Source organism: Lathamus discolor, chromosome 2 (assembly GCF_037157495.1).
Source record: "Lathamus discolor isolate bLatDis1 chromosome 2, bLatDis1.hap1, whole genome shotgun sequence".
Lineage (NCBI taxonomy): Eukaryota > Metazoa > Chordata > Aves > Psittaciformes > Psittacidae > Lathamus > Lathamus discolor.
In genome coordinates, this window is record NC_088885.1 from 17,139,136 (window position 1) to 17,152,047 (window position 12,912).

A 12,912-nucleotide genomic window follows, 5' to 3' on the forward strand; every position below is an offset into this window, starting at 1 on the left:
TCTCACACAGACATGAAAATGTCATTGCTAATCAGTTTCTTTTCTCATATGAAGTCAGATGGCTCTTAATCTCCAGCTGATCACTTAATTTACCAAAAAGGAAAGTAACTACTTTTTCTGCAACTCAACAGCAGCTGTAGTTCCCCTCATGTATTTCCTATGCAAATTCCACCTCTGCTGTACAGTAGACCTGGTTATTTAAGAGCAAGTTTAGAGTAAAAAGGGAAAGGAACATCATAGTATCTGCCATGACCATTAAAGCATCCTTGAATTCTCTGGCTAACAATGATTAATAGCTCCAATTATTGCTCAGTGCTTTCATTGAGACTTCAATTCTGAATGTGAGAAGAGCATGTTATGAAATCTGAATGGATGTCATCAGTAAAAGAACCACAGTTACTTTTCTTTAAGTCTTATGCTCAACATGAACAAAGAAAGGAGCCTACTAGCTAGCACAATGTCTGGAATAGCAGACATGGAGACAGTAACAAGCTATGCCATGTACTTCTAAGACACGACCCCTGAGAAAAGATGTGAGAGTTTTATGGACTCTGTTGAACAGATTAGGAGATGACAGAATATTATATCATTCTCTGCATTTTACAGCAAGTCTGCACACGGTCCTGGTCTCCAGCATAACCAAGACATTCTAAATTTTTTTTTCTGTCCAGGTATAAGATCTTCAAGTAACAAGAAGCAGCTTCATTCCTCCAGATATAAAGCAAAGATGAAATAGAACTGTCATGAGGCAACTGGAAAAATACTGCACACAAAGTATTATTCCATAAATAATAGAGTGAATGTTCTACACTGGCTAGGATCAAAGGCTGCAAATTCTGTTTCCAGCTCAGCCACAGACTGCTTAACACCACACCTCAGCCCTTCTTCTGTTTGCTGTGGATAAAATACAGTGAGATTCCTTATGCTACATTACATTTGCTAGTACAGCTAAGTATCTATAATGAGATGTGGAGCATAACTGTACTTAAAAATCTTGCCATAAACACTTCTCACAGTTTCAACAACAACAAAATGCCATTTGCCTGTATTATTACCAGCAGTATTAAGACAGTCATACTTTACAGTACCATTGTAAATAAAGACACAAAGAACTCAAGCTGTAAAGTACAACACTGAGGGGAAAATGAAAGAGATTCTGTCTTGTCAACATATGTAACCTTTTCACTGCCTGTATGCAAACATTCAATGATCTACAAGTGCTTGGAGCCACCAAAACAGAGTGGTTGGGGTGGGTGGGGAGGATAACACCCGAAACCACCACTACCACCCTGAAAATCAAAAAGAAGCACTCAGTTTGAGTTCACTCTCATGTTTCTGGCAAAATGTCTGCTGAAGAACTACAGAGATTTTTATGGGCCTGGAGGAGACACTGAAGAAATACAAACAAATCAATGAATACCAGCAGTGAGAGATAAACAGTTTCAAATGCTTTGTAGAACTAGAATCCCTTTGCAGCCAGATTCAGTGCCAAGATGAAGACTTAGGAGGCTTCTGTCAGACTATTTCCAATTACAGTGGTTTATGAAAACACAGGGGATACAGTATGCCTTGGTGAGAAAAAACAGTGTATATATAAGCTCATCATCCTTGAGCAGAAAGCACTGAGGTAAGTACTAGTTGTTATGGATACGTCTGCATAAGTAATGGCAGTTATTGCATCTAACCTTCAGTTTTCATTTATTTTGTACTGGAGGGTGTGGGTGCGTGCACAGAGCTTTATCTTACAAACTTCTATCTGCCACAAAATATTGAAGTGTTCTTACATTGTGTGACTGAAAAAAATGCCTTCGAGCAATGAGTTTAATGTAAACCCAGAGGAATCAAGTAGCATGATGCTTAGAAGCCTTTAGAAGACCTTGAAAAATGCACTGCTAATTGTTCTTTAATTGATTTGTGTATTGTTCAGAGGTTTAAAAACTATTCATTGATAAGCAATAGATACAACCTGAGAAAAAACTCTAAATCAGTTTTGATACGGATAGCTATTAATATAAGATACACATCTGTCCTGGGTTCAGCAGTAGCAGTAATTTTTTCTCCTTAGTAGCTGGAGCAGTGCTGTGGTTTTGACTTTTGGCCTGGGAACAGCGCTGATAACACCAATGTTTTTAGTTGTTGTTAGTAATGTGTAGTCTGACCAAGGACTTTGAGCCTCATGCTCTGCAGGGAGAAGGGGAAGCCGGGAGGAAGCAGAGACAGGACACCTGACCCAAACTGACCAAAGAGGTATTCCATACCACAGCACGTCATGCCCAGGATGGAAACGGAGAATTACCCAGAAGGGCTAGTTCACTGCTGGGTTGGGCTAGGTATGGGTCGGCGGGTGGTATTGTATTCTCTTCCCTTGTTATTTCCTTTATCATTATTATTACTGGTGGTAGCAGTAGTGATTTGTGTTATACCTTAGTTACTAAATTGTTCTTATCTCAACCTGTGGAAGTTACATTCTTTTGATTCTCCTCCCCAGCCCTCCAGGAGCGGGGCGGGGGGAGTGGACTGCATGGCTGACTTGCTGACAGAGTTTAAACCACGACAACATCTGAAACCAGGTGTGTGGTTTTTGTTGTTTGTGGTTGTGGTGTTTGGTTTGTGGAAGGTTTTTTGTTTGTTTGCTTGTTTGTTTTTTTGTGTATGTGGGTTTTTTGGGGGGTGGTTGGGTTTTTCTGCTGTTTTCTTGGAGGGGTTGTTTGTTTGTTTGTTTGTTGAAGTTTTAATTTGAAAGAAAACTCATAGCTGTTAGTAAGAGCTAGTCTCTGTTCTGTGAGGTAAATCTGACAACTCCTGAAAAAGCTGGAGGAGTCCCCTGTTTGCCAGATCTAGAAATCAATCAAGTGAAAAATCTGATTCCCAGATTTTTATCCCAGTGAAGCCAACTTAACAAGTTTGATATATCAAGACTATGTACAGAGAGTTTGGAAGCTACGGGCCTACAAAACTCAAAGCTCATGATTTGAAAAGCACTAGATTAAATTAAAACCTTAGCCTGTTTCCTTGGACCTCCATCCTCCTTTAAACCCAAGACTGAAAAACTTTTCCTCTTCTTGTCTCCTTGCTTGTCAGCAGTCCATGAGGTAGTTTGTGCTTATACGCTTATTTTGGTCAAATGAAAACAGAGAAATGAGAGAAAGCCTTCAGTTCCCTCATCTTGGAGCCCAAGAGACTCCAGCAGCCTACAAAGCTCTTTCACAAACAGCCTTTCACAGACTCCAAGAATTTTCAGGTACTTTTGCTTCTTTATAATCTCTTCACAAAGACCTACTAGGCTAAAGCAGTGAACAATTTTCAGAGACCTGTAACCTGGCCAAATTTGAAGTTTTCATAAAAAAAATCCTCTTTGTCCTCTGTTAAATTCTAAAACTTGCTCCAAAACCAGCAATACAGATCATCTGAATGACAGGGGGATCCCTTCTCTTAACACTTTTTTTCCTTTATTGTCTTTAAAAATCACACGGAACTTTTTATTTAAAATTACAAACAAAGAAAGTGTCCAAACACAGACATGGAAACAGAAACACCAGTCCAAATGGTTTAGATGTGGAAAGGGTAGAATTAGAAACATTTTTGAACCAGAAAATGGAAGTTCATTGAGAGATCTTACCACAATGTCTTTACAGATCTCAGGTGGCTCAGTGTTTTAAAAGTTACTAGCTTCACAGGTACAGAAGAAAGAACTATCATAAACAAATAGCCATGCTGACAAAACAAGAGCATCTTAACAACCTGAATGCGGAAGGAGATACTATCTAGCTGAACCTTTTCTTTCTTCTGCTCTTCTAAGTATTTCTTTAACCCCACTCCTTTACTTTGAAACAAGAGTGGAAAAAATAACCTGCCAGGTAACTTTTACACCTATTTAACAGAAGCCAATCTCTGAAAGGGAAAACTAAACCCTTCCCAGTTCAGAATTTCCCAGCTTAGTTTATGCCAGCCTTTGGCACCATCAGCATTTATTTCTTGTTCTAGTTTTCCAGATTTCCTTTAATGTTTTGACTGCTCCCCAAGATTGTCTTTTTTTTGCAAGACCCATAATTTCAGCTACCTCCATGCACACCATCTGAAACATTCTTTGAAGTACAGAGTTTACAAAGGGAATCAGTGAAGACCAAACGAACAGCAAGTTCTTAGATATATGTTATTTCTGATCTCAGCTGATGGTTATTTTGTCTTCACAATCAGCTGCACTACTACTTCTGCAACATAAGGATCAATTCAACTCCTTTTAAAATCAGCTGGACTTGTATTAAAGCTTTAATAAGGTTCCCAAATAATATGCCACAGAATAGAACTTACCACCACCCGCCTGTATGTGAGAAGGATGACTGAAATTGAAGTAATAAAAAAAAATGGGTGAGGGAAGGAAGAACGGAATAGACTAATATGGAAGTAGTATTTTGAATAGGATTTTTGGTTACATGTAGAGATTTATCTAGGAACTATATTATATCTTTAATTCCAAAATCATGGCACATTTGTTTTTTGCAAAAATCACTGCTTCAGTTAAAAAAATAATGCTTTTAACAGTTTATTTGGATATTCTGACCACACACACAAAAACCTTTTTAAAGAAGTCCTTAAAAAAACATATACTCCTAAAACTAGTTCAAGAGCATCAAGAAATTTTAAGCTAGGAATGTCAGCCTACTGAAACAAACAGAACTGCTGAAAAACACTAGTCCGAGAAGACTGTTGCATCTTCCAGGTGGCAGTAAATTCTTAAACTCTCATCATGGTGAATAACATGGAGGTTCTCCCATGTTCTCAGCAATATCTGGCCATAACTCTCATCATGGTGAATAACATGGAGGTTCTCCCATGTTCTCAGCAATATCTGGCCATAAGGAACTTTCCACTCCATTGGACAAGCAGCAGCATTTCTTCTCCCCTACCCCAAGCCACATCTTCCCAACTATTTCTGTGAGAACTCCCAGTTTCAGGAATTGGTACATTCGGTGTGATTGCTGCAGTCTTGCTATGACTGGAACTTTACATATCCGATGAGCTACTGGCATTTGGCTCAAGAGTTCAACCAGAAAACACTGCTGTATGTGGGAACTGCTATAACTCTTCTTTCTTTTACCCATTCTAATGTGCCTCCCTTTGTCTCTCTCCCTTTGTCCCCCCTCTAACCTCTTATGGCAGCTATGCAGCAGTTATTTTTTAACTTCAGAGGAAATCTGGAAATCTGAAGACCAATAAAAAATGATCTCCAATAACAAAATTCAAGTCTGTATCTGACCTGCCAAATGAACAGGTACTTTCACCAAAAGACAAGCTAGCTATTTGAACTCTCAAATACTGCCAGGACAAAAAGCAGCTTGCCTGTTCAGATGAGCAACCAGTCTCTTGAGACTTCAGAGATAAACCAGACAAAATGCTGGACAGGAACAAAAGCTACAGTAACAGTGCAAGAGCTGGAGCCTTGGATAAGTACACAAGTAGGGGGAGGAAAGGTCTTTCTGAATTTAATAATTTTGCAAAGCCAAATTTAACTCATAAAAGTAAACCATTTGAAACTGAGCATAAGATTTTATCCTTCATTCTCGAAATCACAGAGTATGTCATACCAACTTTAAACTGCAGAACATATTGTGGAAAAACTGTTCTAAATTTGGTACTTTCCTCATCATAAGTCTGGAAAGAATGTAACTATGCAAATTCAATTTACAGCATGCTATAGATAGGGATACATTTCTGCATGTCACACTGAAAACTCTCAATCTTCGTTGCTGTTTCCTGCCTAGGGTGTGAGAGAGTAAGCAATACTACTCAAAACCAAAATGAACTCAGAAGTAAGAAAGGATCAGATATTTACAAAACAATCTCCCAGATATTCTAGACAGTTATTAAGATTGATTTGTTTTATATGCTACAGCCTCTAGCATAAGCTTAAAAGAACAAATGGCTTGATCCTGCAACCCTTCTTCACACAGCTTAATCTTACTGCCTTTGAGGAGTAACATACATGATAACAGGATAAACAGTGGAGGCCCTGAGATCAAATAACTCAGATAGATTGATACCAAAGTGAAAATGGTATAAGAAGAACTGAGTCTAACTGATTAAGAACTAGGTGCAATTAGGACCGAAGACATTTGTTTTTAGAATTCTTGTGATGCATTACATTCATCATTTGGGCTGTCAGGCCATGATGACAGCACTGGCAGCAGAACACAGAAGACGAAGTTAGAGAACACTCTTATCAGATGCTCCCACTCTCTGAAATAATCACAGCAGCAGTGGCAGACAGACTCAGGCTGCCCTGTGAAATTAGGCACTGCCTTCCACAAGCTGCAAGCCAGGCAGCACCATAGCATATCGGTAACAGCATAGTAAAAGTTCAACTTTTGAAATAGCTTCCACAATGGCAAATAGGTAAGACTGCACTGGGCCACAGCTACAGAAACAGAGCAGAGATTTAACTTTTCGAAATATTACTGCTGTCATGCAAAAGGACTCTGAGGTCAGACCTCTCCAGCAAAGCAGTCAAAAATGGAAGCAATTAATTTGTCATTACTGAGTTTATCAGCCAGGGTAAAATGAAGCATGCAGGAACTGTACCCTACGAAGCCTCAGATAAATGGTAATTTGCTCTGTGAAAAGTTCATGAGGCAAAAACAAGACCTCTGATACATAATACATTGTGACTAAGAGAGGACAAGGGTGGCAGTGCCACTAAGGACAAACTTCCAAGTCAGAATTCACTCAAAAGTTTCAACCAAGACGAAAGTTAAAATTTTTACGTCTGCTTACATTTGCGCTAAGTGATTGCACAGTGAAAGGTGATGCAGATGAGAACTTACAAGAAAATGAGAGCATTTCATTACTAAGGAACAGGAAACTAGTAGCACACACCCCCCCTCCCCCCCCAAATGTCAAGGAAATGATCATCAGGGACAACAGCAGGCTAATACAAGCACTGAGATACATGACTGTGCCCATAAATCTTTTCACCTCATCAGTTATCACCATCTTGATTTTTTGCACAAAGTGTTAAGTTTTGCCCCACTTTCATACTTCCCACTAATTTCCCACTTCCTAGGTATTCAACAGAACCACTCCTCTGAAAGTGAGAAAGTCCATATATTCAACCCCTCTGTGTATTCATTCACAATAGCGTGCCACAGCTGCCTAAACTCCTGCCATGGCCTTACACCTTTCAGTACAGGATTATGGTATCTTTCAGCAAAGTATTTTTGAGTTTAAATGGTTTGTCTCAAGACTCTCAGTAGGGAACTGCAGGGTTTCATGAATCACTGCAAAGATGGAAATACCTGCTGTCAACAAATAGTCAGATTGCAACTGTTTCACATAAAGCCAGAGGACAGATGTATCCGGAGTGGTCCCACTTTGCATTGCTTTACCAGTGGCTCAGAAAACAAGCAGCTGTGGAAGTCACAAGACCACACACCCTAGATGAAGAAAGTGTTTTCACTGCGATTGCTTATGTTCTTTTCAGAAAGGTTCATTACTGGAATTTTCACTGTTAGGGGCACTGATCTGATTTCCATTAGACATCTTGCTATGTATGTCCTGCTCCATATCCACATGACATGGGCCTGACTTCCACGTAGGAAAAAAATGCCATATAAACAATATCTCATTTCAGCTTATTTGTTCTCTTTATGAACCCTTCCCCAAAGTCATCCAGAGGTCATACCATATGCAATAGCCTTCCTCTTTCATATGGGTCTTTTTTCAAGATTAATACCTCAAGTAACTAGTTTGTAGAATTTAGCAATGAGCAAACACAACTGGTTCTACAAACACCACCTTCTCTCCTTAGGAATGAGAAGACCTTTTAGGATGCTGAACAGACCTCATTTTTAAGAATCATGATGTAGAGATAACCCATTGTCTGTACCAGATACTCTTAGGGGGAGCCACATAATCTGTTCTAAACAGATTACAGAGGAATACACATTATAAAACACATAGTCGTAATTTAACGGAGCTAGAAGCCACATCACAGACACAATATGATGCTTCTCAGTACATGTATAAAGGAACAGTGGTTTTGTCTCTGAGAAAAGAATACAGTTACATAAATACATTATATGGCACCCAAGGTTAAACTTATCTCAATTTCTAAAGCACAAAGAGCTGCAACTTGCTTGCCAGCATTTCTTACAAAAACATTGCTGTACATCAGAGCTCAAGACTCCAAACTGAATCAGGGCAAAGAGCTATTAAAAGGGCACAAGGTAAGAGAGACAAAGGAGAAATCAAATTAGACATCTACTGTAGAAGCCACAGAGACAACAACAAACACTTGTGTTGTTTGCTCCTTGACTCTTCTCTCCTCACCCACTATCATTACCACATCTGACACTTTCAGGTTGAGTTGTAACAAACTGAAGACGACCATTATACTATTAAAATAAATGTATATATTTTATACTGATGTATTATGTGACACAGGATAGACTAATACAAACATTTATTTCCCAGAGAAGATGCTACAGAAGTAAGCTATGATAACAAATGAGTAAGGTCTCTGTTTCCGGTTCTAAGTAATCTCATACCTGTTACCATGACATACACAAAAAAGGTAGGAAAGCTATCAGCTAAAAATTGAACTCTTCCACAGCAGTCTGGTGTGAAACTCAAAGTCAGCAAGTGCTTTTTATCAGCCTGGGATCATGCCTCAGGAGACTTACAAAGTTATTAAGTCTCTCTTCAGTTGCCCAAGGAAGTTAGAAATTCAAATGGACTTCAAGAAGAACAAACACATACTCCAAACCTATTAAAACAATTTAGGGAACACTAAATATAGTAATTCTCTGTTGCAATTATATTAATGATGGTGAAAGGGAACTTCACATCAAGAAGCCTCAGAGAAGTCTAATAGTAGTTAAATACATTGGAAAGCTATTAAAGGAAATCTGCATTCATTTTATTTAAACCAACTACATAAAAGTTCTGAAGGAATAAGATACAGTTATTACCATAAGCAAAGCTAAAAGTTGCTCAGATTCAATTTGCAGCCATCTTAAACTGAAATACATGCACTCAAGAGCCAAATAGAAGATGCAATTATCACAGCTCAGTTTTATTTACTTAAAGTCATCCAACATTCCTCTGAAAGTTAACATTTTTAAAGGAAATATTTTCAAGTAAAACATTAATGTACTTTTCCCCAAGAGAAGAACAATTAGCACAGCAGGTTTTAATCAAGTGGTTTACATTCCCCAACCCTGAACTCTCCAACTACAAGTGTCATAAATAATATCTCTTTTCAGATATCAACAGGCTAAGAAATGCCAGTTGTAGTTACTAACTTCATGATGCTGAAAAATGCATTCACAGTAAGAACTGCTCCTTACCTCCATGAACTCTCATAAGGCTAATGGATTCTGCGCTTCTGTAACCATGCTCTAGCAGTTCTCAAGAGACTGTTTTGCAATTTCTCTTCTACAAAACTAATTAAACAGCATCAATTGAGCAGGTTACTTGTAATCTAGAGATTCTGTAAGAATTTGAACCTGGGAACTGTGACTCAAAAAGCAGTAGCTCTATTATTTAAAAAGCCTATAACCAGTAATCTCACTTTGCAGACCTCCAGCAATGATACAGGAAAATAACCATGATTTGTTTCCAAATACTCTGTCAAATCTGAGCAGTCTAGTTGTATCCCTCAACAGCAGGATTTCACAGCACTTTAATCCACCATATATTTATGGATGACTTTTGTTTAAACCACGACAATACCCCACTTCTTGCTTCAGAGACCAAATTGTGCCTTCATTCATCATTAACTCTCAAAAGCACCTCCATAGCTACTTCTGGAGTGGTGAATAAAACTTCCCTAACCTAAACCCACATGAATTTATCCCAAAAATTCAGCTTAGAAGATTGACTATTTTATGAACACGGAAATCTAAACCAGTTTCCATTGTATTTCTTGTATGTCACTTATATCTTCTGTTTTCACTTCAGTGGCCACCCTGTCTACCATAGTACTACCTCAGTTGTCCTGAGCAAAGCATGAACTCTAAATCCCAGGTACGCTACCCTCAGCTTCCACACGTATCCCCAGGACATCCCACTGCTATAAATATGCAACCCTATGCCTGTTACTGGCCAGGCAGAAAAAAACATGTTTGAGCTCCAAGCACATCAACTTACACCAAGTGAAGGGAACCTCGACAGTTCTCCCTGTCACTTACTCTGTAGAGGCAATTATCTTCCCTAGCACCCAAAGTCTGCATAAAATTTCTGGAAATTTATTATCTTTGAGGTTTCAACCCCACAGTTGAACTGTAGTGTACACCTGCCAACACATTCAAAAGTTATTAGGAGATGATGGTGGTCTTTAAACTTTGTTCCTAGTGAACCTAGGAAAGTAACCAACTGCCGTTATCTTCCAGGAAGAGCTGGGTAAGATCTGATATAAATGTGTGCATACATTTTATTAAAGAGAAAAAAAACACAGACATTGTTATTGTTTAGCATGTTACCACCTCCATGGTTGATTAATTCCTCTAGCTGTAAGCTTTGCAGAGGATGTAGAAGCAATGGTGACTCAACCCTAATGTGTCTTCCGCTCTTCTACTCCCCCATGACCTACTGTAGCATGACTATAAAGACAAAAGGAGCAACACTCAAAACCTTAAAACCTGCAATAGCCTGCTCTGGCAGCCTCTTCTTTCCGAAGCATCTTAGCAGCGGTGTGACTGCCATCCTGGGGATGCTTTTCTGTATGCCTGCTGTTGTGTGGCAGGCAGCCTCCATTGCTAGTGTGCATAATGCAGCATTTTATTCCTTAGCATGGTGCAAATGCAGCAAGACCAATCTTCCTGTTTTTAAAGGCAAACAGAACAGAATGCTCAGCCATACTAAAATTGAGAAATTGTTCCAGCTATTATCTGTTTCCAGTCACTTTCTCTCACTGTCCTCATACACCAGATTCACTTCCTGTAATTACGGAACAAGTATCTACTGACAAAACTGCTGCTTGTTGCAAATCACTTCTAATAATTCAGCCTTTTGGTGCTGGAAGGTTAAACTGCTGATGGGAGACAAACACTCATGAAACACATGCCAGGGTTATGAAGCTGCGTATGATTCCTAATAGCCCTGGCATGCTTCCAGCTGTCTTAGTTACAGAATGACATGGGAAGCCACCAGATTGTTACGGACATACCAAACTCAGAACGATTTCAAAACAGACTTGGGGAAAGGGAAGAAGCAGAACATCTAGACTGTGTGAAAGGTTACAGGGTATTTATGCTACAAGCTCTAGCAAGTTTTTTCCATCTTACTTCTCTTGCTTAACATTTCAGCTTTAGGAGCAATACACTAAGGAAAAAGTAACAATCTCTTATACCCTTAAATAACTGATGGAAAGCTGTGGGAAAAGAGGGATCATGATTTGAGTTTTAAAATTCAGGTCTTGTCTATTATAGCAGACCTGTGACAAAGAACTAGTGAAACAGTATGAAGAAGCACCAGAGTGAATTATAATTAAGCTCTGTTTCACTGCTTTCTTCTTCTTTCCAAATGTAATACCTAATCAACATTTTGGGAAAGCAATCTGTGTTAATGGTTCAGCAATTCAGACCCTGAGGTTAAGTAGAAGACCTCACAGTCAAAATTTGAGTCCTATAAAAGCTCTCCATTAGGACTCTACCTAGTATCATACCACCAACACAATATGAAGCAGTATAAGCAATTAAATTTAAAATTACCTGGAAGACTAATTATTACACCTAATTCTTAAGGCAAACTTCTTTATGTTCTGAACTAAGGCAGAGCACAATTAAAACTATATTCAGTTGTTTCTTTAACACACAATACTTCAAGATCTATGACACGTACTACAGTTGTACATGATTTTTAAATTAACTACTCAGAACAAATCAGGGTTTCTTGCATCTTATGGCGCTTTGCTATATCCTGATTTCTGCAGTGCTGTTCAATAGCAGAATGCTTGTAAGACCACCACTGCAAAGAACCACTCTACTGTGCAATACATGTGAATGAATCCTCTATGATTTTCATTAGAAATCTGATTAAAACATATTTAATTTTGATGATTTATTACACTCCTCCACAGGATTTTTCTAGTCAGAACTACAGATGAGTAGTTGTTTGCCAAGCACTGAAACTTTTAAGTTGGTTCATCAGAGATTATTCAGCTCTTTCTAGCAATCTCACTCCTATAGTGTAAACCTTTACGTTTTCAACTAGTGTCAAACAAAATCCAGCCATGTGGTCTAGGTAAGTCTCCTGAGTCTGGAAACAACACATAGTAAAGTCTCTTAGCTGAAATGAAATGACCTTGTATAAATCATATGATGCAATCCTCATCACTACCTCAGCAGAATGCAAAATAAAGATGTCAGCATGGAAGAAAGTACAACAGTACAAGGAAGATGAGGAAAAGACCTTCCAGTGAGACAGAACTAGTGTGGAAATTAGAAGACCATGGTTCAGTCTTAATCTGCCCATTCTAAACAGCCAAGACACACTTCTTGTATTTGCCCTACCTCAGAAAGGTCATAAATGATAGCTACCCTATTCAAAATGAACTGAATTTAAGAGAGGATGGATGGAGTGAGACCGTATCATAGAAAAAAATGCTATTATAAGCTAAATATGTTAGTTCAGCTTTGCTAAACTGCTGGCACTACTGGCTGTATCCTCAGAACATAGAATGTTCACATATAACATGCTCACACTCCCATCAGGAAAAGGGAGAATAACAGGACAGAGCAAAGCTACTGAATAGAGAGAATGGGGGGAGCAGAGAGACCAAATGGAGTTCTCATGTTGCCCTCTAACCTGCTCTGTGACAGAACAGCAGGCCAGCTTTTTTCTTTTAAACACAGATAAATATGGAGATTATTCAACAGGAAACGCAATACCAGTTTAAGCAGCAGCAGACTCAAA

The 12,912-nt window shown here is 38.7% G+C and overlaps 1 protein-coding gene and 1 long non-coding RNA gene across 3 annotated transcripts in view; one reads left to right on the plus strand and one right to left on the minus strand.

Annotated features, from left to right (window-relative positions):
• The window catches only part of JAZF1 (JAZF zinc finger 1), a 187,986-nt gene that overhangs the window by 108,574 nt on the left and 66,500 nt on the right, over nt 1-12,912 (minus strand). The gene's annotated exons all lie outside the window — the stretch shown is intronic.
• Nucleotides 1,494-3,213, plus strand: LOC136007755 (uncharacterized). The gene is made up of 3 exons (XR_010609842.1): nt 1,494-1,627; nt 2,489-2,570; nt 3,082-3,213. It is a non-coding gene; the product is annotated as an uncharacterized LOC136007755 (long non-coding RNA).